At 38.5% G+C, this 25,379-nt stretch overlaps 1 long non-coding RNA gene across 2 annotated transcripts in view; it reads left to right on the top strand.

The window, feature by feature from the left end:
* LOC122233697 overlaps positions 1–25,379 on the top strand; it is a 69,983-nt gene that overhangs the window by 6,325 nt on the left and 38,279 nt on the right. The window contains exons 2-3 of one of the 2 annotated variants that reach the window (XR_006211363.1): positions 8,240–8,356; positions 13,995–14,160. This is a non-coding gene — a long non-coding RNA (uncharacterized LOC122233697). Of the gene's footprint in view, positions 1–8,239; positions 8,357–13,994; positions 14,161–25,379 lie in introns of those variants that run through there. The other variant, XR_006211364.1, reaches the window with a different exon arrangement.

Consider the following 25,379-nt stretch of genomic DNA (forward strand, 5'->3'; position numbering starts at 1 on the left):
AATAAAGAGAAGCATTAGAATGTCAAGGCAAGAAATTTAAGATCCTGTGTCAACAGTCCTTGGCTCTTTTAAATTTGTGTCATTTGTCTCCACCTGTGCCTTACACACAACCTCCTCAGTACTCCACTGTCAGCTAAGCACTTTGCCCCTCAGTCATCCTGACTATTCATTGCTACTGTAGCATGGTTGAAAGTTTTTTCTTTCGTGACTTTGTTCTGCACCAACTCCTGCCCTCTACCCCAGTGTGTCTGAATCTCCCCCAGATTTCAGAACTGTTTAAATCTCTGCTCATTCTAATATTCCTACTGTATATTCCATCAGCACTTTGTGCCTCTACTAAAGCATTGCCTTGTATGAGAATCACTCATGCCATGCACCTGTATGAATATGTATCTGTATGAGTCCCTAGAGGATTAGTCTATGCCTTTTAATCCCCATTTTATCTAATTATCATTTTATTTATGGCAAATGCTTAACACTTGTTGACTATAATAAAAATGTCTAACATTTTCTCACCTTTTATGTACCATTCTATCCAGCCTTGCAGTTCACTACAAACATTTAAAGGACTTCTTAAGAGATACCTATTCTTTACTTTTCATAAGTAAATGATTAATGTGTATCAGAAATAGTATTTATTGTGACATAGTCATTACTTCTATTATAAGATACCAGAACGTTGATTTTCACTAAGAATAAAGTGGGGTACCACTGTACACTTTACAAGATGGGCATGATTTAGGTTTTAAAAGGATCACTCTGGCTGTTCTGTTGAGAACAGAGTGAAGACTGTTTCTTCTAAGAAGAAACAAGGAACTGGGGCACCTGGGTGGCTCCGTCAGTTGAGCGTCCGACTTCAGCTCAGGTCATGATCTCACAGCTCGTGAGTTTGAGCCCCACGTCAGGCTCTGTGCTGACAGTTCAGAGTCTGGAGCCAGCTTCAGATTCTGTGCCTTCCCCTCTCTCTGCCCCAACCTACTCGCATTCTGTCTCTGTCTCCCTCAAAAATAAATAAACATTAAAAGAAGAAGAAGAAGAAGAAGAAGAAGAAGAAGAAGAAGAAGAAGAAACAACAACAACAAGGAACTAAGCAAAGACAGCAAAGGAGACTAAAACAAAGCATGGGCTGAAGTAAGGAAACCAGTTAGGGAAATACTGAAGTAACCCAGGATTCAGATGATGGCATCTTGAACCTGGGGTTTTTTAGAGCAGAACCTAAGAAATGTTTGGGTTCTGAATATATTATGATGGTAGCACCAATAGGATTTCCTGGTGAACTGGATTTGGTGTATATAATAGAGAAGTCCATTTCAAGATTTTTGAACTGAATAATTGAGAGATGGCTTGGTTGTCAACTGAAATACGAAAAACAAGTAAATAGAACAGGTTTGTGTATGAGGAAGACTTCCCAGAGTTCAGTTCTGACATGTCAGATTGTACATGTTAAATGTTATATGTAAGTAGGCCTTTGAATATATGGGCTTAGAGTTTAAGAGAGAGGTCTTGGCTGGAAATAAATTTTGAAGTCATAAGGAAGGGGGTTACAGAGGAAGAACAGTAAGAAAAACTAAGAAGGAGCAATCATGATGGAGGTAGGGGGAGAAACAGGAGAGTATGGCATCTGGAAGCCAAGTGACGATGGTATAGTCAGGAAGAAGTGGTCCATCATGATAACTTCTGCCATGGAAAATGAGGACTAGAACTGACCATAAGGATTCAGAAAATTGGTGGCTTGGGAAAGCCGGTCTGAACTAGCAGTGGAAATAAATGCCTGATAGAAGAGTGTTTAAAAGATAATAGAAGAAGAAGTAGAGATAATGAATCCTTTGAAGAATTTTGCTATACAGGGGAACGCAGAAATGAGGTAGCAGGTGACAGGGGAAGTGAAAACAAGGAGTTTTCACTTTACTTGGGGATTTTTTTTTTAAGGTGGGAGAATTAACAGCATATTTATACAGCAAAAGGAATGCCTCTTTCTATCAGAAAGAAACAATGCAGGAAAGATGGAGACTTCTAGAACCAAGTCCTTGAGAAGGGTGTCAAGAGCTGGGCTCCAACGTATAGGTGGTGAGGCTGGTGTTAGATAAGAACAAGTATTGCTCCTCTTGGTTAACAGGCAGTACCATAGACTAGATTTTGTGTCCCCTCAAAATTCCTATGTTGAAGTCCTAATTCCTAATGTGATTATATTTGGAGGTGGGGTCTTTGGAAAGTACTTAGGTCATAAATGTAGAACACTCAGGATGGGATTAGTGCCCTTATTAGAAGAGATGCAAGAGAGCCAATCCATCCCTTTCTTTCTTTCTTTCTTTCTTTCTTTCTTTCTTTCTTTCTTTCTTTCTTTTTCTTTCTTTCTTTCTTTCTTTTTCTTTCTTTCTTTCTTTCTTTCTTTCTTTCTTTCTTTCTTTCTTTCTTTCTTTTTCTTTCTCTTTTTCTTTCTCTCTCTCTCTCTCTCTCTCTCTCCCTCTCCCTCTCCCTCTACCATGTAAGGATACGGTGAGAAGACTTCCCTCTGCAAACTAGGGAGAAAAGTTTTCACCAGGAACAAAATCAGCCAGCACCTTGATCTTGGACTTCCCAGCCTCCAGAATGGTGAGAAATAAGTTTCTGTTGTTTAAGCTGCCCTGTCTGTAGGATTTTATTACCGCAGCCCCAGCTAAGACAGGCAGGAAGACAGAGATTATGGGACCACCGGAGAAAAGCTGAGAGGAGAGTCACATTGAGATCTGGAACTAGTAAGGAACTCAGTTAAAGGACCTGAGTCAGTCTTGAGTAAATTTGCAGAACTGTTCCAGGGGCATATTTCTGGTAGCTTGAATCTGAAAGATGTTCTGTATCCCAGCTTTAAAGGACATCTGTTGGTACCTACTCTCTTGTTTTCCAAGAACCTAGAAACAAAACCTGGAAACCCATAGGATTAGATACTAGGCTCCAGGACTTTTTCTCCAAAACTAATTTACACAGTTGTGTAGGAGGAGAACCTTTACCCCTGAAGCACCAGTTGTAATATAAACAGCAGGATGAAATGAAACGGAGCAAACCCTCAAGAAGACAGCCTGGCTATTAACTAGGAAAGGCAGAACTCAGTTACACTATTTAGGATAATAAATGATCTCAGGGCTCCCTCCCTCTCTCACTGACAAAGTATTGGACAAAGACTCAATTACACATTGGATTTCATATAACAAATGGGTAGATGATAGCATGGATTCAGAGAGAGCAAAGAGTAAGCAATTTCTGTTGAGGCATGAGTTGCGATTCAGCCAGAAGGTAGATTCAACAAGTAAGAAAGATGTTTCAGGGCTTCTAGGGATGTCATCTGAAATTCTTAAAGTTTACTACACTCAGCAGCATTAATTAAACTTAATTAAAGTTAGCACATTAAAAATTAAATGCTTCCAGTGTGAAGGGCAATTTTTTTAATAAAATTAAATATCCCCATACAGAGTGGTCTCCTACTCTAACTTACCCTGAAGAACTTGCTCTGCAGTTACCACCATAGTAAATGCTACTGTGAAATAAAGCCCATTGAAAGCACCTGCCCTGACACACATTTCTTACGTCATATTAAGAAAAGCTTGACCAATTTAATTTTTTTAAACAAAAAGGAGAAATAAATAATTTGGGCCTAAGGACCAGAGCTGAAATCCCTAGCCCTGAGATTTATTTAGGCTGTGATTTGGGACAAGGAATTTTTCTAACCCATAGTTTCTGCTCCACAAGGGTAATAATTCCTGCCCTTACATTGTTATTTTCAAGGATTTAATATGATAAAGTATATAAATCAACTAACATTGTCTGGGAGGCTATAGATATTTAACAGATATTTGTTGCACCTGAGGATAACAGCAGGAAAATACCTCAGTGAGAAAGCTGAAAAGTGTACTATTATGTAGGAAATTGACAAGCAAGCAGGAGGAGGGGAAGGAGTTTCCCTGATTTGATGCATTTAAATGTTTGCACTACTGATAGCTGCCATCATTCCAGAGCCTAATATTTTCTCAAACTTGGGTTAAACCCAACTTTCCCTAGCCCTCTGCCAGAATCCCCTTAATTCAAAGCCCCCGGCTATAAAAAGAAAATCACTCACCATCATTAAGAGTTTGGGGGCACTTATTCAAACATGTTGTTTGGAGGGTGGTTTGTTTAGGAATGTAAGTGAAGATGTCATGGGGATAAAAGGAACAGATAATATTTTATGGTTCCGTGCCTGAATTTTCTCAGCAGGAAATCACTTTGCCTGGGTAATTGCAATGCTTACTAAGAAACAGGATTGGCTATTACAGTAGATACGATTTCTGTTTTATGCCACAATATACAAAGTCACAACATATCAACTAATAACTATGGCTGTATTAGCTGGAATAAAACTGGTAGAAAAAAAAAAAGAGGGGCACATGTTGACAGAGTTGTCACTTCCAGATGATAAAAGATCCATCCAACTGTGAAATACAAACCAGTGGCCCACTCTGTTCTTGTTTATTCTCAGCCCAGCAAATATTAGCATCGGGTTTTTTGACTCAGCAATTCTGCAGGGTACTTTCATTGCTAAGTCAGAAAGCATGCTGAAAAAGTGAGCCCAGGGCCTGCCTTTCCCTTTCCCACCTATGTTCAAATCCTCATTGGTCAAATTCATTGTAGGAACTGAGAATCTCCAAGAGGAACGGTACAGTGTGAATTCACTTTAGCTCATGCATAATGCTCTTGCATGTAGTTTGCAAGAAGAGTCAGCACCCCCTTGGCAGAAGCAAGGAAGAAAACATTTGAGTGAGCCATTGCCATTTAGACATTGCATTACTTTCCTAGGGCTGCTGCTGTACAAAGCACCACAAACTAGATGACTTACAACACTACAAAAAAAATTTTTTTTTTCTCTCACAGCTGTCGTGGCCAGAAATCTAAAATCAAGGTGCTAGTAGGGTTCCTTCCAAAGACTGGTGTAGAACCCTTCCTTGCCTCTTCTATCTCCTGCTGACTATAGTCACTTTGGCTTAGAGCAACATAACTTCAGTCTCTGCCTCTGTCTTCACATGGCCTTCTCCCTCTCTGTCTCTCTCCTCTTCTAAGGACACGTTTCATTGAACTGAAGCCCCATCTGATTAATTCAGGATGATCTCATCTCAAGATCTTTAACAATGTAATTACATCTGCAAAGACCCCATTTCTAGATAACGTCACGTTCACAGTGCCAGGGTTTAGAATTTGGACATAACTTTTTGGAGCCACTATTCAACCCACTGCAGACATTAAAATTTTCCTTGGCTGGGGTGCAGCAGAAGTGAATTCACTCATGGACCAGAAGGATCTATGTGTAGATTTTAGACACCTTAGAACTAGGATGGCTCAAAATGAACCACCTTCTCTTCCACCCATGTAGACAGTGGGTCAGTCAAAAACCTCTTCACTCCTTTTGAATACAGCAAACCTGGTAGTGACTTAGAAGCAGGCTTTGCCACCTATTTGTCCCTTTATCCTTTTCTCTACCATCCATAAAAAAAGTCTTTCAAACTGGCTTCCTTATTGTAAAAACTGCATCGGTGGTACATCCTCATTATTATTAGTGATTGTGCTATGCTTGCAGCCCAGCTCAAGTCAAATATTTTCCCCCAAATCACCAAATAACAGCTTATTTTGAAACAAAATGTTATATATAATATATTATGTAATGCCTAGATGATAAAAGTCATTGCCTAAGTTGATATCAGAAAGGCACCTCTAAAAAAAATTGCTGTTTGGCTTGAAGAAAGAGACAGCAAAGTATTTTGAAAATATCATAGACCCAGAGTCAGGCATTTCTGGATCCAAATCTAATTCTTTTCTACCTATGACCTGCAAAATCCTAGATATGGTTCTCCTCCCTACTAGTTCATTTATTGTCTCCTTTATAAAATGGAGTTGTTGATACTTTGTAGTGTTGAGTGTTGTAAAAAAATACAATGTCTGGCATACAGAAGGTTATACAGCTATAATTATCCTAAAGCGTTCTTTTGGAGGACTTCTATATAATAACTGACACAGGGATTATCATTCCTATCTGAAAATCTAAATTTTAAGCTGTTTTCAAAAATCAATAGAAGTATTTGTAAAAGCCACTTTTCTTCTTGTCATTTCTATAGTTTTGCCAATTTGGAGACACATGTACTACAGAGAATATCCACCTGCCCTTTTCACTTGCTAGCAATGGATTTTTAGGCCACCATCAAGGATGCTCTAGATATGGAGGAGATTCTTTACAGGGTGCTCAAGGTCAATCTCAACTCTCAGATTCTCTATTATTTTGATTGTCCATGGCAAGTGATCTGACCTCTTCAGTTTCTCATATATACTGCCATTGAAACAATTTCTCAACTGTGAAATCGTCTCTGTTTTAGAGTTGATCAGAATGAGCCTCATAATTAAAATTTGTCTCACCCACATAGATAACACTTCACTAGTTTAGAACTCTTATTATTGCCATTATGTTTTAAATAAATAAAAAGATCTTTCAAATGATTGGGCATTTGGTGTTGGTGAGAGAATTGGGTCCAAAAATTGACAATATGGTTTAATAAATGGCCAACTAGCTCATACCAATAGTTGTAGACTTTTCGTAACATTCTAAGTCATCACATGGGTTGTGCCTAGGGCTTACTCTGGGAGGAGCCAGAATTAGAGGTAGAGTTAACTGCATGAAAGACCCTTGATTGATCAAAGGAAGTAAAAAACAATGAATCAGGACAAAGGACAATTACATGCCCACTCAGAGTACACTAGCTCATGTAGGACTTGCCATGGCAGGTCTGCTACACAGAAAAGACCATGAGATTGTCACTTAGACATGTCTACAGGATAGGGCAATATTTAAAAAGGCAAAATTTACCACTGATTAGGGGAAGGTTTCCAGTGGAAAAAAAAAAAAAGAGTATTCTGTTCAGAGACTCCAGAGAGGAGCAACAAGAGACAGCTTAGCCAATGGATGGCACCAAATATGGTTATAAGGGACACTGAACCACAGCAGGCAAAAACATTGATGGGGCCCTTGAGTAGATCAGGAAAAATAGGGAAGGATGGATATGGATCAGTATCTACCACAGGTAAGAATACAGTTTTCAAGAAACAATTAGCAAAGAATTCAACCCAACTATTCAATATAAGTCTGCCATTTACTACAGTCCTACTATCCACCTACATTGAATGACTCAGCAGCTAGGATGACCCCTTAGAGCTGTTGAGAGGCTGGGTGTTCCTTCCATATGTTGAAATAGAAGCAAAAAGTGAAGAGGGGCTACCTCTATCTTGATTACTTTCTTAGAGGGGGAGTGTTAGCCATTCATAAAAGTGCCGAATGTATTAGAAGCCTTTTTAACAAATACTTGCATAAAGATGGAATTCTCCACAATGTACTCAGACAGTCTTCTTAGCTTTTCTAGTCCATTGTTAAAGGCAAAACAGATCCAAAGTTGAGAAAATAGCATCTAATCCCATGGGCTTAGAGGATGTAGGTCTGTGGTAGTAGAAGCTCAATTTCTATTCCATATTTTGGTACTTTCTTACATATAATCACATCACCACTATCAGGTGACCACAGAGATGAATTCTTTACTCCCTACTGCACCTTGAAATATCCTTTCTTCCCTAGTCCCTTCCATTGTAGTTAATTCAATACTGCCTTGCCTCATTGCTTGGAAACAAATGCCCGATACCAGGTGTAAATTGGTTCAAAGAGAGGTAGAAAAATTTAACCAGTATTAGGACAATTGGTCAAATACCCAGGATGACCCTTTTGTTGGTGTGGGTCAAGAACAGAAACAACAATAATAAAAATCTAAAATTTTCTATACAATATGTATAGGAAAGGTAACCACACTTGTTATGCTTCAGATGTTTTTTTTTTTTTTTTCTTACAAATTTAACTCCCAGGGCAAGGAAGAAAGAGTGTGTGTGGGGAGATTGATTGATTATAGATGGGATATGCAACATCCAGAGAAGGAGGGAATATCATAGGAGCCTATCATCAGAGTACAGGCTGGTCTTCAAATAGGCCTGGGCAGCAAAAGATTTTTGCAATGCAATAGCTAGTTTTTCTATCTAGGAGCAAGTTATCTCAATGCTCTGGGACTCCATTTCCTCATCTGTAAAGCAAAAAGGCTGAACTAGATAATCTTTAAGTTACTCACAGCATTGATTTGCTGATACTGGATGAGTATCCTTTCAATGTGTGGCCCCCTCTTTGCTAAACTCTTCTTTTTCATTTATTCAGCTCTAGTCTAAACGTGCTCTGCTCCCTTTCCATGGGGAGTCTGTCTTCAGAAGGATGATTATTATACATGCAACCATCTGAAGCGTATTTCTGCAGTGAGCATCTGTTTCCACTCAGGTAAGAGACTGCAATGGATCTGTTCTCAGAGATGTGTGGGTCTGCGTTCCATGTGTGCCAGGCAGGGGAGAATCAACTGGAAAGACTGAAATGCTTGAAAAATCATTAAATACCCCTCAGAAAGCTCCAGAAATAGAAAAAGAGAAGGCAGACGCGAGTACTTGTCAATTGAACAAAATGTGAACCTAAAGAGACTGCTGAAAAGGAGGAAAAAAAAAATCCCTGGTCTCTGTGTTCTTTCTCCCCCATAACAAGCTCATCAGCTGGAGGAGAGAATCAAGAGGCAGTTTGCACAGAGTTCACGCTGAGCTTTAGAGAGAAAATTGGATTCTGTAGTAGCAGAAACAGTGACTTGGAAGGGTCAACATCAACATTTAGTGATGGACACAGCTCTGTGCAACTTAGAATTTTAAAAGCTCTCAAGAAAATAGGGGCACCTGGGTGGCTCAGCCAGTTGAGCCTCTTACTCTTAATTTTGTCTCAGGTCACGATCCCAAAATTGTGGGGTGGAGCCCTGTGTTGGGTTTTACACTGAGCATAGAGCCTGCTTGGGATATTCTCTCTCTCTCTCTCTCTCTCTCTCTCTCTCTCTCTCTCTCTCTCCCCCTCTGCCCTCTCCCCCGCTCTCTCTCTCTCAGTTAAAAACAAAAAAAGTACTCAAGATTATCAAGAGTTAAGGGTTCAAGTAAACATTGTTTCAGGGGTTCAAAAGAACTGGCCAGGCTGTAATAATCATTTGACTCCTAGAAGATAGGGGAAAAAGTAAAATACCCAAAAATTGTCTTAAGTATAGAAAGCACTGTCTTAATAATAGTGTACTGAAGAGGTATAATCAAGGGTTAGAGAAGGTGAGTGAGAGAGGATTCAAAGTTGACTTGTAGGTAAGTGAGGAGCATACCCAGATGGAAGAAGTCACCATTCCCTGGGATAGAGGACCCAAAAAGATGATTCATTTGGGACTCAGAAGGTGGGTAGGGAAAATAATTGCTTAGTTTTGATGGACCCTTGAAACATACAAGAGGATCAGTCAATTAGATTATTGACAGATCAAAGACAATGTCTATAGCTAGTGGTAAATATATACATACATATATATATACACATATATAATATGAAATATATATAATATGAAATATATACATATGAAATATATATAATATGAAATATATATAATATGAAATATATATATGAAATATATATATAATATGAAATATATATATATATATATATATATATATATATATATATAGCCAGTGGTAAAGACAATCTTAGGATGAAAAACACCATGTACAAGGACAGCACTGAGCAAGAGAGGAGAAGGCCTAGGAGAAAAGCTTAAGGAATTCTGTCATTTAATTGTTATACAGATGAGGAAAAATCTGCAAAGATGATGGATAAGCAGCCAGAGAAGCAGAACAATCAGAGCAGTATAGCATCACGCAGTCAAGGAAATAAGTGTTTAAGGAAGATAGTGTCTAACACTGTCAGAAGCTGCTGAAAGATCAAGTAAGAGGATGCCTGAAATTAACAGGTTAAAGGAGATTAATGGTGTGGAGGTCATGCGTGGCAGAGTGAGAGCTGTTTCTGATGGAGTGATGAGGGTAGATGTTAGGCTACATCGGGCTGAGGATTAAATCAGAGGTGAAGAAAGGGTGTTATAAAATATAATAAAAGAGAAGGGGAGAGATGAGACGGAAACTGAATATGAATTTGAGAGTTTCATTATAATTTTAATTTTAGAGTTTCAAGGGTATTTTTTAATTTTTATTTTGTTGAATTATATTTGACACGTTATACACCTTAAATCTACACAATACTACATGTTAATTTGATACAGTTATATATTGTATGATTGCCATTACAGTGATACTGTCATTAGTACCTCCACCATGTTACATAATGATCTCTTCTTTTTAGTGGTTGGAACCATTCAGGGGTGTTTGGCAGCTGATAGGAAAGATCCAGATGAAAGGAGGGATTGAATATACGAGAGGGAATAAGGGATGTTCGCATTTAGAAATTTAGATTTAATTTGGTTATGAACATACCATGAGATATAACCATTAAAAATAAACAACAAACAGACAAAAAGGAGGGGTGGGGGAAGAGAGGAGTTTACAGGTGTTTAGGGTAAGTATGACAGCTCTAGAAGTAGCCAGGCCATCTGTGGAAGGTAGGCACTAGTATGGGGTGGTTTTTATGGGAGCGATTTCTGGACTCAGAGTACTTGGCTTAAATCCCGGCACTGCCACTTACCAGCTAAGTGATTTAAGCCAAACTATAGAAACTCTCCAAGCCAGGGGTCACCTCATCAGTAAAATGAGAAGTTATAATAACACGTGCTACACACACACACACACAATTTTACATATATATATACATTCACACACTTTAACACACACACATACATACATACACTCATATGTTTACTTTTGAAAAGAAGTAATAAACTCTATAAAAAAGTGTTAGAAATTATGATAGGAGTAATATTATCCTGAAATTTTTAGTAAGGCAATTCTATGTGAATAAATAAGAAGTTAGGTTATTAACTGATGTTTATTTTAGTCTGTGTTCTTTTCAATCAGGATTTTCTTGCCCACATTTAGGAAGTGGAGGCAGCTATGTATAACCTCCACATTCCATACTTGAACCCCTCATTGGAGAATTTTAAGGAGATCTTCCGGGAGCCCACTAAGCACACTACATTGATTCATTTATTCTGTACATCTGTACAGATTGTGTATGCTATACTAGGGCTTGGTAAAATAAAGATGGATGTGATACAGTCATCATCCTTGAGTAGCTGAATAGCAGAGATGTGGGCATATAAACAAATTGTGGTAAAATAAAATAACGATGTTGTGGGAGCATCAAGAACGGAGGACACCAAATGAAGAGAGAGTGACCTTCTATTGTGGTTTCTCTGCTGGACAAGTCAGGACAACAGCATAGTTCTCAGATCCGGGGATCAACTGAATGGGGTAACAGGTCTACAGGCTGTGAAGCATGGGGCCAAGAGAGACCTGAAAGCAGTGTCACAGTATGAAGCTGGGATCAAGCCAAGTAATCCAAAGCCATACTTCTCAGTCTGGACCATGCACTAGAGTTACCTGGAGAGATTTTTAAAAATATTTATGGGCCCCCTCCCGTGCTCATGCTCTCTCTCTCTCTCTCTCTCTCAAAAATAAATAATAAAACATTAAAAAAATTTTTAAAAGGAGGCACCTCGGTGGGGCTCGGCCAGTTAAGCATCCAACTTCAGCTCAGGTCATGATCTCACAGTTTGTGAGTTTGAGCACCGGGTTGGGCTCTATGCTGACAGCTCAGAGTCTGGAACCTGCTTCAGATTCTGTGTCTCCCTTTCTCTCTGCCCCTCCCCTGCTCATGCTCACTCACTCTCTCTCTCTAAAATAAATAAGAAAACATTGAAAAAAATTGAAAATATTTCTGGTCCTTCCAGCAGAATAGTTAAATCAGAATTTCTTGAATGTGGAGTCAGACTCTCTAGTTGGAACTCACATGCAGCCCAGGCAGAGAACCACTGCACTGAAGTGTCAAGTCACAGGAGAGAGAATAGAAGAAGCAATTAGGTATGGACCCACCATAGACCCTTCCTGTTCAAAGATGTTCCATGAACCAATAGTGTCCCTACTGCTTGGGAGCTCACAGAAATGAAGAATCTTGAACCTCATTCCATTAAAATCTGTATTTTAACAGGTTTCTTTATAATTCTTCCATACACTAAAATTTGAGATTTTTGCGAAACTGCAATCACCCCTAGCTGGTCTTCTTGATTCTCCTCTTCCTCCCCCAGAGTTTATATTACTGAGATTTCACTGTGGAGGACTAAGCATATGCCATGGCTGAGCTTGCCTTAATTGCCCTGAAAGGGACAAAACCATATACTGAGGAGGACAGATGTCAACAACTGTTGAAACACCCTCAGGAAGCAGACCATATGGAATTGGAAATCAAGGTGGGGAAATTACTCTGTACAAGCCCACCACACTAAGGAAGAATTGCCACTCTTTGGCAGCTGAAGACCAGAACTTAACAGCTGTTTTAAAATCAGGGCAGCAATCTTGACAATATGCACAACATTTGTAAATAAAGTTCTATCCCTTATTCCTGCCTTCTATCAAGATGACAAATTGTAATCCACCCCAAGGCAATCAGGAATGTATCTGATAGTTCTCTGACTCATTATCGGATTGATGCTAAATTCCAATAATGAACTTGGGTGCTAAATTCCAGTGATGTACTTGGGTGTTGCAGGAAAAGGACTTTAATCAGAGGACCTGAAACTGAAAGCCCTCGTGAAAAATTGGGTCCCTGTCAACCAGACAAGAAAATGGCTTGAAAACTATTTTGGGGATTGGTTTTTAACAATGATAAAATTTCTCTAACTTTAAGGCCATATCAAATATATAATTTCTTGAATATTAAATCTGGAGTCACAGCAGTGGAAATATCTATTTATTCTAAACCACAGAATTCAAATCCCCACTTCTTTCTATGTCTAAAATTGGAATAGGACTTTCAAAAAAGTCTAGGAGGCTTGGCAAAAGCTATGTTATGTATCAACTATGTATAAAAACACATTTTAAGACACAATGTTTTGTAACTCAATCATCTATAAAACACTCAAGTATATTTTTGCATTGATTTTTTTTTTAAAGGATGGCTTTTTAAATTTCTTTTTAAGAGAGAGAGTGCACCGGTGGGGGAGAGGGAGAGAGAGAATCGTAAGCAGGCCCCACGCTTAGTGTGGAGTTGGACACAGGGCTCCATCCCATGGCCCTGGGATCATGACCTGACCTGAGCCAAAATCAAGAGTCAGGCACTCAACTGACTGAGCCACCAGGTGCCCATATATTTACTCATTTAATTCTTACAACGACCTATAGAGTTTCAATTATTTATTATCACTTTCTGCTACAGAAAGCATCAGAGAACAAAATCTTGATAAGAGACATGAGGCTGCCCAGAGTCACGTAATGGTTTTGGTTATATCCATGTCCTTGCCAAATTCACACCAAAGCCAAGTCCTTGGACTCCAAATCCCAAACCCATTTGATTGATCCCATTCTTGACAAGTTGAAACTTTTCTCTTATTGCCCAAAGGGTTTGAAGACAAGCATCTGAGGTTCTGAACAACTGGCCCCTATGTTTGCCATTGGGGAAGGAGTTTCCAGCTTGCTTCTCCCAATTCCCTTAAGAAGAAGAAAAGCAATCTCCTCAAAGTGTAACCTCCATTCCATTGGAAGGAAACTGTATTTTGTTTCTTGCTTATTGATAGAGCCTCAGTGACTTCTCAAATCAAATTTATTCTAAAACAAATCAGACTAGATTTTGTTTATGGGGATGAAAGCTGTGTGAGGGGGGTGTCTGTGTTCGTCCTGTGATAGACATCAAGCCATTAGTCACGGTCGTGATTTGTGGTGCTATTTGAGTCACCAGCTATATATATAGGAGTTCTGTTTTTCTTGTTTTTGTTATTGTTTATTTGTTTGTTCTGGATTGAATGGAGCACTGATTAGCATAGCAAAATCAGCTCATAAAATGAATGTCAACATTTAAACAACAATTATGGGGATGCAATTAAAACTTAATGTTGGAAGATTTGTGTACCCTACAGGAGAACATCTGCCCAATAGCCAGGTGGGCACATGTGAATGGCGGAAGAGGAAGACCTCATGCTGATATGATCCTCATGAGAAAAATCTATGCTGAGTGAAGGTGACACCAGAGGATAGTTTTGTCCTGAAAGGAGAAATTGAAGCAAGGGCCAAGTAATATGAATATATTTTAAATTTAAATTTACACAAAGAATTAAAAGCCTTTTAAGATTTAAAAAAGACAGATTAACATAATTATTCCATTTCTATCCAATTACAGAGCATCTGCTCTGTATTTGTATATGAATTGTTTCCCTACCTTTGGCCAAATCTTCACAACTTTTGAGAGGTATTCAGCCCCTATTCTGAAGTCATCTTATTTTTCTTGTCCCTAATTTCTGCCCTTAATCATATGAACTCTGTGTTCTGTATCTTTGCAAACCTACTCAAATTCTTTTTTGACTGTGGTAGGAAATCAATTAAGCATTCAATCATCCTTCTCTTTGAAAAAAAAAAATGTTTTCTCTCACTGTCTACCTCCCTTCTCTATGTTCCCCAAATGCAAGGCTTTTGGTATAGTTTTGTTCAGGGCATAAATGATGTGAAGACCCAACAGAACCCAATTCAATTCTATTGACAGAAATAACCTAGATATGGCACCATTCACCTTGAATCTGTCTCTTACTTTGAACATTTGGGGACAGAAACTTTATCTTGTTCATCTATATATGCCCAACAACTAGCACAGTGTTTCATTCAATGTAGATCAATAAAAAGTTGTGGAGTTGTTGTTGTAGTAATTCAGTTGAGGAACTACAGGCAAAATGGTAAAAAGCATATTGCATGGTACATACTCAAGGAAACTATCCTCAGGACAATTTCTGTGAAATAGTGACTTGTAGGCTGAATTTCTGGGCACAGATTACAGGAATAACCCACATCCTGCAACTCTGGAATGAGTAACCAAAACTCTGAGATGTCAATCTATTACTGAAACACCTGGTAATTTTGATAAACATTCCAGGCAGCACTGAGAAGAAATATATCATTGTCCTTGATTATCTAGAGCTATTCCTCATGGATCTGGACAGAAGCCCTGGCTTTTTTTCTCTTACATTACAGTACAGGAATTAAGTGCACAGGCCGGTGGACCCAGGTCTGAAATGAGATTCCATCACTAATGGTGTGACCTTGGGACAAGTCATTGGAACACTAAGACACATTTCCCTCACCTGTAAATTAGAAGAACTGATAGTACCTACACCATAGAGTTGTATGTGTTATATGGGAAAAAGCTTCATGGAATGCCTCCACATATATGTATACAATGAATATTAGCTAATTCCGGTTTTCTTCTCAGCATGGCTGCTTACAAGTCGACCTAGCTGTGCCAACATAAATTCATCTGAAAAGATTTACCCTGCCCATACTCCCTGCAAGTGTAATTTCCCCTCCCTACTGGGCCATTCTCATTATCACACAGTCTGTAATATCTCTCATTTTAAAATCCCCCTAAGCGCCCTCTTACTTCCTCTAACTACTATCCAATTTCCCAAACTCCCCGACAGGGTATGAGTTATCAGTGTCCACTTGTGGACTTTCCTTTTTCTTTTAACCCACTTCTATTTGGCCTCCATCCCCATCACTCTGCCAACCCCCCATTTGTCAAGGTCACTGATATCTTCTATTTCCCCAAGCCCATTGGTCAATGCTCAGTCATCCTTTTATTTGCATCTTGGGAGCATCTGACATATTTGATTATTTCCTCTTTCTTAAAATGCTTTTGTCACTGGCCTGCTGGGAAAACACTTTATTCTGGTGTTTCTTCTTCCTCATCAGCGGCTTCTCAGTTTTCATTGCCAGGAACTCCTCCTCTTCCCTGAATATAAATGTTGTAAAATCTAGTCTTTTACCCTATTTTTTCTACATAGACTCCCTCCCTAGATGATCTTCTCTAATTCTGTAGCTATAGAAAACTTTTGTGTATTGATGCCTCCTTTATTTCTATTTCTATTTCTGTAATTGTCCTCTGTTCCTGAGCTCTCTACTGATATCAAGTGGCCCAGGATCTCTACTTGGGTTTTCAGAAGGTTTTTCAACCTTATCATGTTCTGATTTTACCCCAAAGTTTCATCCATACCTTTTCAGTAGATGTTATCACTATTTACTGCCTCTCAGGAAAAAGAAAAAATAAAAAAACTAAGCTGCACCCTTTTCCTGCACCCCTTTCCATCTTCTTTTTCAATCATATTATTTCACTGCCATCCACATTGGCCCTCTGATGATCTCTAATTAAACTATACAATATAGTTTGTTTGGGGGTCTTTATCTTTGATGGTCCTTCTTCCTCCTTGAAATGATCTTTTCCTATAGAATTCACAAATCTTGTTTTTTTGTATAAACCCAAATGTCATTTCCTCAGAGAAGTCTTTCCTGATCACTTATTCTAATAGAGAACTCCCGTTATTTTCTGTCCCCTAATCAATCTGCCACATACCTTTATTTAACCATTGCTTATAAACATAAGATCCATTTTTTCACTTTCCTGTTGACTATCTCACTGACCCAGAAGAATTTAAGTTCACTTAGAGCAAGATCTTTATTTCTTTCTTCACTGTGTCCACAGTTACTGCTTATAATAAACTCTCCATAAGTATTTGTGGAATAGATGTACTGTAGAGATGGGACTTGGTTAAGGAAGGATCTGATTCATACTTGGACACTTGAAGGCCATATACACAAAATGTATATTCTATTTATCTAAAAACTTGCTATTTTCATTTGTCTCCTCAAAGCTCTTAGGTATTGATAGAGTGCTGAATCTGAAAGAAAAACACAAAAGTGGTAGCTCTGGCCTGCCGTTTATAATCTAAATCCCCTAGGGAAAGTCACTTGAACCAGCAACTCAATTCCCCAAGTTGTAAAATGGTGATCATCACATCTTCCATCACTAACCCAGAGAATTGTCAAATGAGAAAAGAAGCCATCACTTATTATGCACCAACTATATATCAGGCATTGTACACTCAGATGTGTCTTTCATATATATTTCTCTTCTGAATTATTACAGTGACTTTCTAACTCATTTCACTGTCTTCACCCATGAAATCCATTTAAGATGGCCTTGGAGTAATTCTAAAAATATAAATCGGATCTTATCACTCTTCTAATGACCAGGACACCCTCCTGCAGCTCTCTATCGACTAGATAATAAAGTCCAAATTCCTTGGAGTGACAAAAACAAACCTTTAAATTCTGGCCCCTACCTCTTTCTCCTGCTTCATTTCTTAGAACTCAGCTTTCCTCCATCCGAGTTTCTTAAAATATCACTCACCCATTTGTCCTTTAATAAAACAGACTATTTCTGATCATTTGACTCTGTATTTGTGATGTGCTCTGCCTGGATCTCCTCCCATCCTTTGACTGTCAAACTCGCATTTATCCCATAAAGTTCCATAGACATGTAATCGCCTGCATGAAGCCTTTAACAGAATATGCCCAAACCTCCAGAAGAGTCAACCACCCTGTATTATTTTTATACCTTTTACATGCAATCACCTTTAATACATCACACTTACTAAAATATTTTTGGTTGTCACATATATTACAAATTCCTTGAGGGCTGTAACCAATTCTCTTTCTTAATCACCTTTGTATCTACCAATAGTAAACATATAGTAATTTCTCTATAAGTATTTGTTGAAAGAAGTAATGAGTCCCTTCATACAATCTTGTAACTTTCCCTGTAAGTAGGTAATGATATCTCTATATTTACCAAAGAACACTAGACAAATGTAAGAACTACCCAAACCAGGACATGATCAAGCACTAAAAGGGCATCATTTCTCTTGGAAGACAATCATAGATTAGGAGTGTTAGAAGGCTTAGGGTCACCATATTTAAAAGGCCCTACATGAGGTAGTATACCTTTATCTCCCTCACTACACTCTAGTTCTTGTGGCCTCCTATGTGCTCCTAGAGCACAGCAAGCATGTTTCCACCTCAGAGCATCTACATGCTCTTATTAAATGTTACCTTATTCAAGTAGCTTTCCCTAAACACTCTCCAAAATAGGGTACATACTCCAACCCACCTCACTCTCCATCACCTAAATTTCCTTCATTTTTCCTTGAAACGATCACCATTTGGTATACTTGATTATTTTTATTTATTTTCTGTAGTAGGTGCTGGGAAGTAATCCAAGGTTCAATTGGCAGAATGTGAACAGTTAGCCAGAAAAGGGATGTTGGTACTAAAATGATGGAGAACTTTAAAAGCTTGACAGAAAGGTTTGGATACCATTTTGTTGAAAATGTGAAGCCTCTGAAGATTTTTTACCAGGCAGTTGACATGATGGAAGCTCTGTTTTAGGAAGGTTAATAGGATAAACATGCATTAGCAGAGCCCTGGTCACTGTGTAGCTGGACCAGTCCCCTAACAATAGAGTTCTAGGACTGTGCCCTCAGTTTTGTAATTGACTTCAAGAATTGTTTATGCCCTCAGAGTTTTGCTATCTTCTAGTTAGACATTCTGAGTATCAAGAGTGATCTCAATAAGCCTGAGTTTATCACACCCTATAGTAACACCTAATAAAGGACCATAGAGATGGTCCCTTAGACTCCTTCCAATGAAGCCAGCTCTGTAAAGCTGGGTCAGATTCTCCAACAGTGACTCCATTTAGTCCCACCTTCCTTCTATCTTCCATATTCCACGATAAAGTGGTCCCAGAATGCCTTACAGCACAACGAGCCTGGATTAAGCCAGAAGTAACAGAACTTGACATTTTGAAATAAAGGGACATGGAAAAGGGTCCAGAATGACACCAAGTTTTCAAACCCAAGTGATAGAAAGAACAATGATTCCATTTGCATTAGTGGGAGAACCAGAGAAAAACTGATCATTTCCGTTTAAAACCTGTTGATTTTAAAGACACGGAAGAAAATTCAGGTAAAATATCTGTACATATCTAGAAAAGTAGGATTCAAATTAGGAAATAAATTTGTATCTAGTACTCAGATCTTGGCATCATTTGCATTGATGTGTTATTTGAAGCTGAGAAAGTAAGATGAGCAAAAAGTAAATTGAGAAAAAACATTTTAGCACGATTTTAGAGTCAATTTAAGCAGGATGATGAGGAAAACAATAAGGGAAGAAGTGTAAGGAGAAAAGGGAAGATCCTTTTAGTAACATGTGAGTGATGAGTGTTGCTGGGAAGATGGCGGAGTAGGAGGACCCTAAGTTTACCTTGCCCCACTGATACAACTAGGTAACACTCACTTCAGTGTAAATACCCCAGAAAGTAACCCAAAGACTGGCAGAACAAAGTCCACAATTAAATGTAGAGAAGAGCCCACATCAAAGAGGGTAGGAAGAATAGAAACGTGGTGGGGAGCTAAATGGACCAGCAAGATTATCCACAGGAGGGAGGGACCCGAGGATGCAAAGGGGAGAGAAACAGACCCTCACACTGGGGACCCCAGACAGGGAAGACAAACCACCATAACATTTCGTTCTTAAAACCAGAAGGACTTAAAACTCAGAATGTAAAAAATTAGTGGCTCCACTCAGGGAGAGTTGGGTGGGCAAGAGAAAACTGAGTCCCTGCCCTTGAAGAGAATGCACAACAGCCCACAGAGAAACAGTATAGAAGCAACAGTTTGAAAAATGCCTGGGGCATATGGGAGAAACAGTTGTTTATTCATGTCAGAGGTGTCCTGGAGGGACACAGATTATGGGAAGACTCCTCCAGAAACAAAGGAGCTGGCAGGAGCCATTTCCCCCTTCCCCCCCACCCCACCCCAGCATAAATACATAGACACGTCAGGAACCAGCATAACACTGACTCTTGTTGCCTAACTTGCTAACACCACTGTCCCACCACCCCACCCCCTACAGCCAGGCCTGCCTCAGTCCCTGTGTTGCAGGTCCCATCCTCTAGAGAACTGGCTGTGCACAAACCTGGAAAACACTGCATGTCCTGCCTCCACACACATTGGGGGACCACCCCTCAACTACACTTTTGTCTGGAGCCCATCCAAAGCAGTACCACAAGCCTGGCAGTATGCAAGCAGCCCCAACATGGGCCAGCACCACTCCAAAAAGGTTCCTGCCCTGGGGAGAGAGAAAACCACACACACCAGACTTTTAGTCCTACCAGTGGGCTTGGAGCAGACAACTGGTCTGACTACATGTCAGCCCACCAATGAAAGCTGCTTAGGGGACAACACAGGGAAAGCACACTGCAGTTTGGTGCTGCTGCACTTTGCCAGACACCTGATCTGACTCAACTCAAGCCTGAGGCAGCCGCACACTGACCCACTAACAGTACAGGGACCAGACACTGCCCATAGCAGGAAAAGAGAGCTACTGCAGATGACGGAACTGAAGGAAAAGTTTCAGCCACAATGTTAGGATACACACAGCACACATAGGAGACACTTCTGAAGTACCAGGTCCAGTAAACAGGGGACACTACAGTCCAGGACACTACAGGATCTCTTCTTCATAAGGACACTATCAGAAGCAGGACATATAACTGACTTTCCTAACACAGAGAAACAGTTACACAAAATGAGACAGAGGAATATATACCAAGTAAAAGAATGGGACCAAACCACAGCAAGAGACCCAAGCAAAACAGAGATAAGCAATATGCCTGATGAATAATTTAAAGTAATTATCATAGGGGTGCCTGGGTGGCTCAGTCAGTTAAGCATCTGACTTCGATTCAGATCATGGTCTCATGGTTCATGAGTTCAAGCCCTGCATCAGGCTCTCTGCTGACAGCTCAGACCCTGGAGCCTGCTTTGGATTCTGTGTCTCCCTCTCTCTCTGGCCCTCCCCCACGTGTGCTCTCTTTCTTTCTCAAAAATAAATAAATAAGAAGATAGGGAACAGAATTCTGTTTAATGAAAAATAAATAAATAAACATTTAAAAAATTTTAAAGTAATCATAAAGATACCGGAGTTGAGAAAAGAGTAGAAGACATCAGTGAGACCACTAACAAAGAGATAAAGAACCAACCAGAGATGAAGAACACAATAAATGAAATTTATTTTAGATGGAATAAATAGGAGACCAGAAGAAGCAGAAAAACAAATCAGTGGCCTGGAGGACAGAGTAATGGAAAGCAATCAAGCTGAGCAAGTGAGAGAAAAAAAAAATATGCAAAATGAGAATAGACTTATGGAACTCAGTGACACCATCCAAGCTAATAACATTCACATTATAGGGATTCCAAAAGAAAAGAAAGGGGGATGGAAAATATATTCAAGAAATAATATCTGAAAGCTTCCCAAATCTGGGGAAGGAAACAGAAACCCGGATCCAGGAGGCCCCGAGATCCCCCAACAAAATCAACCCAAGGAGAACCACACCAAGACATGTAGTAATTAAAATGGCAAAAAGTAGTGATAACGAGATAATTTTAAAAGCAGCAAGAGAAAATAGTTACATACAAGGGAAACCCCATAAGGCTGTCAACTGATATTTTCAGCAGAAACTTTGAAAACCAGAAGGGAGTGGCATGATACATTCACAGTGCCTAAGGGGAAAAAAAATCTGCAACCACAAATACTCTATACAGCAAGGCTATCATTCAGAATACAAGGAGAGGTAGAGTTTACCAGACAAACATAAGTTAAAGGCATTCATAACCACTAAACCAGCCCTACAATAATTGTTAAAGGGAACTCTTTGAAGGAAAGACCATAAGCAAAAGTAAGGAAAGTAGGAAGCACAAAAGCAGTAAAAATGTATCTGTAAAAATCAGTCAAGGGAGTCACAAAATAAGAGGACATTATTTACCTAAAGCATGCAGGGGGAAGAGGAATAAAGAATGGATTCAAACTTAAGCGAATATCAGTTTATATACAGACTGCTATATGCAGAAGATGTTATATACAAACCTAATGGTAACCTCAAATCAAAAACCAGTAATAGACATGCAAAAAAATAAAGAGAAAAGAATCCAAGTATATCATTTAAAAAGCCAACTTATCATGAGAGAAAGGAGCAAGAGAATAAAGGAACAAAGAAAAACTACAAAAACAATCATAAAACAAGTAACAAAATAGCAATAAGTACATACTTATCAGTAATTACTTTGAATGTAAATGGACTAAATGCTCTAATCAAAAGATATAGGGTGATGTAATGGACAAAAAACAAGACTCATCTATATGCTGCCTACAAGAAATTCATTTCAGTCCTAATGACACCTATAGATTTAAAGTAAAGGGATTGAGGGGCACCTAAATGGCTCAGTCAGTTAAGCATCCAACTCTTGATTTCAGCTTAGGTCATGATCTCACAGTCATGAGATAGAGCCCACATCAGGCTCCAGGCTGGTTATAGAGACTGCTTAAGAATCTCTCTGTCCCTCTATCCCCTAATCACGTGCATGAGCACACACTCTCATTCTCTCTCTCTCTCTCTCTCTCTCTCTCTCTCTCTCAAAAAAAAAAAAAAGCATTTATCATGCAAATGGAGGGGAAAAGAAAGCTGGGATATCAACACATATATCAGACAAAATAGACTTCAAAACAAACACTATAATGAGACAAAGAAAGATACTATATAATCATAAATGGAACAATCCAACAAGAAGATATAACAATGATAAATATTTATGCACCCAACACAAAAGCACCCAAATACATAAAGCAGTTAATAATAAACATAAAAGAGGAATCAATAGTAATACAATAATAGTAGGGGACGTTAGCACTCCATTTACATCAATGGACAGTTCATTCAAATAAAAAATCAACAATGAAACAGTGGCTTTGGTGACACATTGTACCAAATGGATTTAACTGATTTTTGAGAATATTCCATCTTAAAACAGAAGAATACACGTTCTTTTCAAATGCACGTGGAACATTCTCTAGAATAGATCACATCTTATGCTACAAAACATGTCTCAACAGATTCAAAAAGACCAAAGTCATACCATGCATCTTTTTTGATTTTAAAGCTATGAAACTAGAAATCAACCACAAGAAAAAAAATCTGGAAAGAGCACAAATACATGGAGGTTAGAAAACATGCTTCTAAACAATGAATACATCAACCAATAAATCAGAGGAAATTAAAAAAAAGCATGCAGACAAATGAAAATGAAACCACAATGGTCCCAAATCAACGACAAATGTGGTTCTAAGAGGGAAGTTTATAGTAATACAGGTGTACCTCAAGAAACAAGAAGAATCTCTAGCAACCTAAACTTACCCATAAAAGAGATAGAAAAAGAATAAACAAGGCCCAATACCAGTAGACTGAAGGAAATAATAAAGAGTAGAGCAGAAATAAATAGAACAGATCAATGAAACCAGGAGCCAGTTCCTTAAAAAGACCAATAAAATTGATAACCTTTAAGCCAGACTCATCAAAACTCATCAAAAGAGAGGACTCAAATAAACACAATCAGAAATGAAAGAAGAGAAATAACAACAACTGTCACCACAGAATTAAAAGATTTTAAGAGAGTGGCACCTGGGTGGCTCAATCACTCAAGCGTCAACTTGGTTTTGACTCAAGTCATGATCTCACACTTTATGGATTTGAGCCCTGAGGCTCTGTGCTGACAGTGTGGAGCCTGCTTGGTATCCTCTCTCTCTCCTTTTCTCTCTGCCCCTCCCCTCCTCTCTCTCTCCCTCTCAAAATAAATAAATACATTTTATAAATATTTTAAGAGAATATTATGAAAAAAGTATATGCCAACAAGTTGGACAAACTAGAAGAAATGGACAAATTCCTAGAAACATAGAACCTCCCAAAACTGAATCAGGATGATAGAATATTTGAACAGACCAATTACCAGCAAGGAAATTGAATCAGCAATCTTAAAACTCCCCAAAAACAAAACTCCAGGAACTGCTTCACAGATAAATTCTACCAAACATTTAAAGAATAGTTAGTACCTATTCTTCTGAAACTATTCCAAAATACAGAAGATGAAGAAAAACTGCCAAATTCATCATATGAGGCCAGCATTACCCTAATACCCAAAACAGATAACACCACAGAAAAAGAGAACTACAGGCCAACATCTCTGATGAACATAGATGCAAAAATCCTCAACAAAATATTAGCAAAAAAAAAAAAAAATCCAACAATACATTAAAAAAATCATTGGGATTTATTCCTGGGATGTAAGGACAGTTCAATATTTGCAAATCAATCAGTGTGATACAGCACATCAGTAAGAGAAAAGATAAAAATCTAATGATCATCTCAATAGATGCAAAGAACACATGTGAAAAAATCAACATCCATTCATGATAAAAACCCTCAACAAAGTAGGTTTAGAGGGAACATGCCTCAACATAATAAAGGCCTTATATGAAAAACCCACATCTAACATGCTCAATGGTGAAAATCTGAGAGCTTTTCCTTTAAGTCAGAAAAAAATCAAGGATGCCCACTCTCACCACTTTTATTCAACACAGTACTGGAAGTCCTGGCCACAGCAATCAGACAAGAATAAGGAATAAAAGGCATCCAAATTGATAAGGAAGTAGTAAAAGATTTACTATTTGCAGATAACATGCTATATGTAGAAAACCCTAAAGACTACCAAAAAACTACTAGAACTGATAAGTGAATTTAGTAAGATCACAGACACAAAATCAATGTAGAGAAATAAGTTGTATTTCAATAATGAAGCATCAGAAAGAGAAATTAAGAAAACAATCCCATTTTAAATTGCACCAAAAATAATAAACTACCTAGGAATAAACTTAACCAAAGAGGTGAAAGACCTATACTCTGAAAACTATAAAACACTGATGAAAGAAACTGAAGACAACACAAATGAAGACATTCCATGTTCATGGACTGGAAGAACAAATATTGTTAATTATCTATACTACCCAAAATAATCTGCAGGTTTAATACAATCCCTATCAAAATACCAACAGCATTTTTCACAGAACTAGAACAAATAATTCTAAAATTTGTATGTAACCACAAAATACCCCAAATAGCCAAAGCAATCTTGATAAAGAAAAACAAAGCTGGAGGTATCACAATTCCAGACTTTGCATTATACTACAAAGTTGTAGTAATCAAAACAGTATGGTACTGGTACAAAAACAGACACATAGGTCAATGGAATAGAATAGAAATCCCAGAAATAAACCACAATTATATGGTCAATTAATGTTCAACAGAGGAGGCAAGAATACTCAATGGGGAAAAGATAGTCTCTTCAACAAATGGTGCTGAGAAAAACTGGACAGCTACATGCAAAGGACTGTAACTGGACCACTTTCTTACATCATACACAAAAACAAACCAAAAATGGATTAAGGACCTAAATGTGAAACCTGAAACCATAGTATGGAAGTTCCTCAAAAAATTAAAAATAGAACTACCATATGATCCAGTAATCACACTACAG

Source organism: Panthera tigris, chromosome E1 (genome assembly GCF_018350195.1).
Source record: "Panthera tigris isolate Pti1 chromosome E1, P.tigris_Pti1_mat1.1, whole genome shotgun sequence".
In the NCBI taxonomy this organism is placed as follows: Eukaryota; Metazoa; Chordata; class Mammalia; order Carnivora; family Felidae; genus Panthera; species Panthera tigris.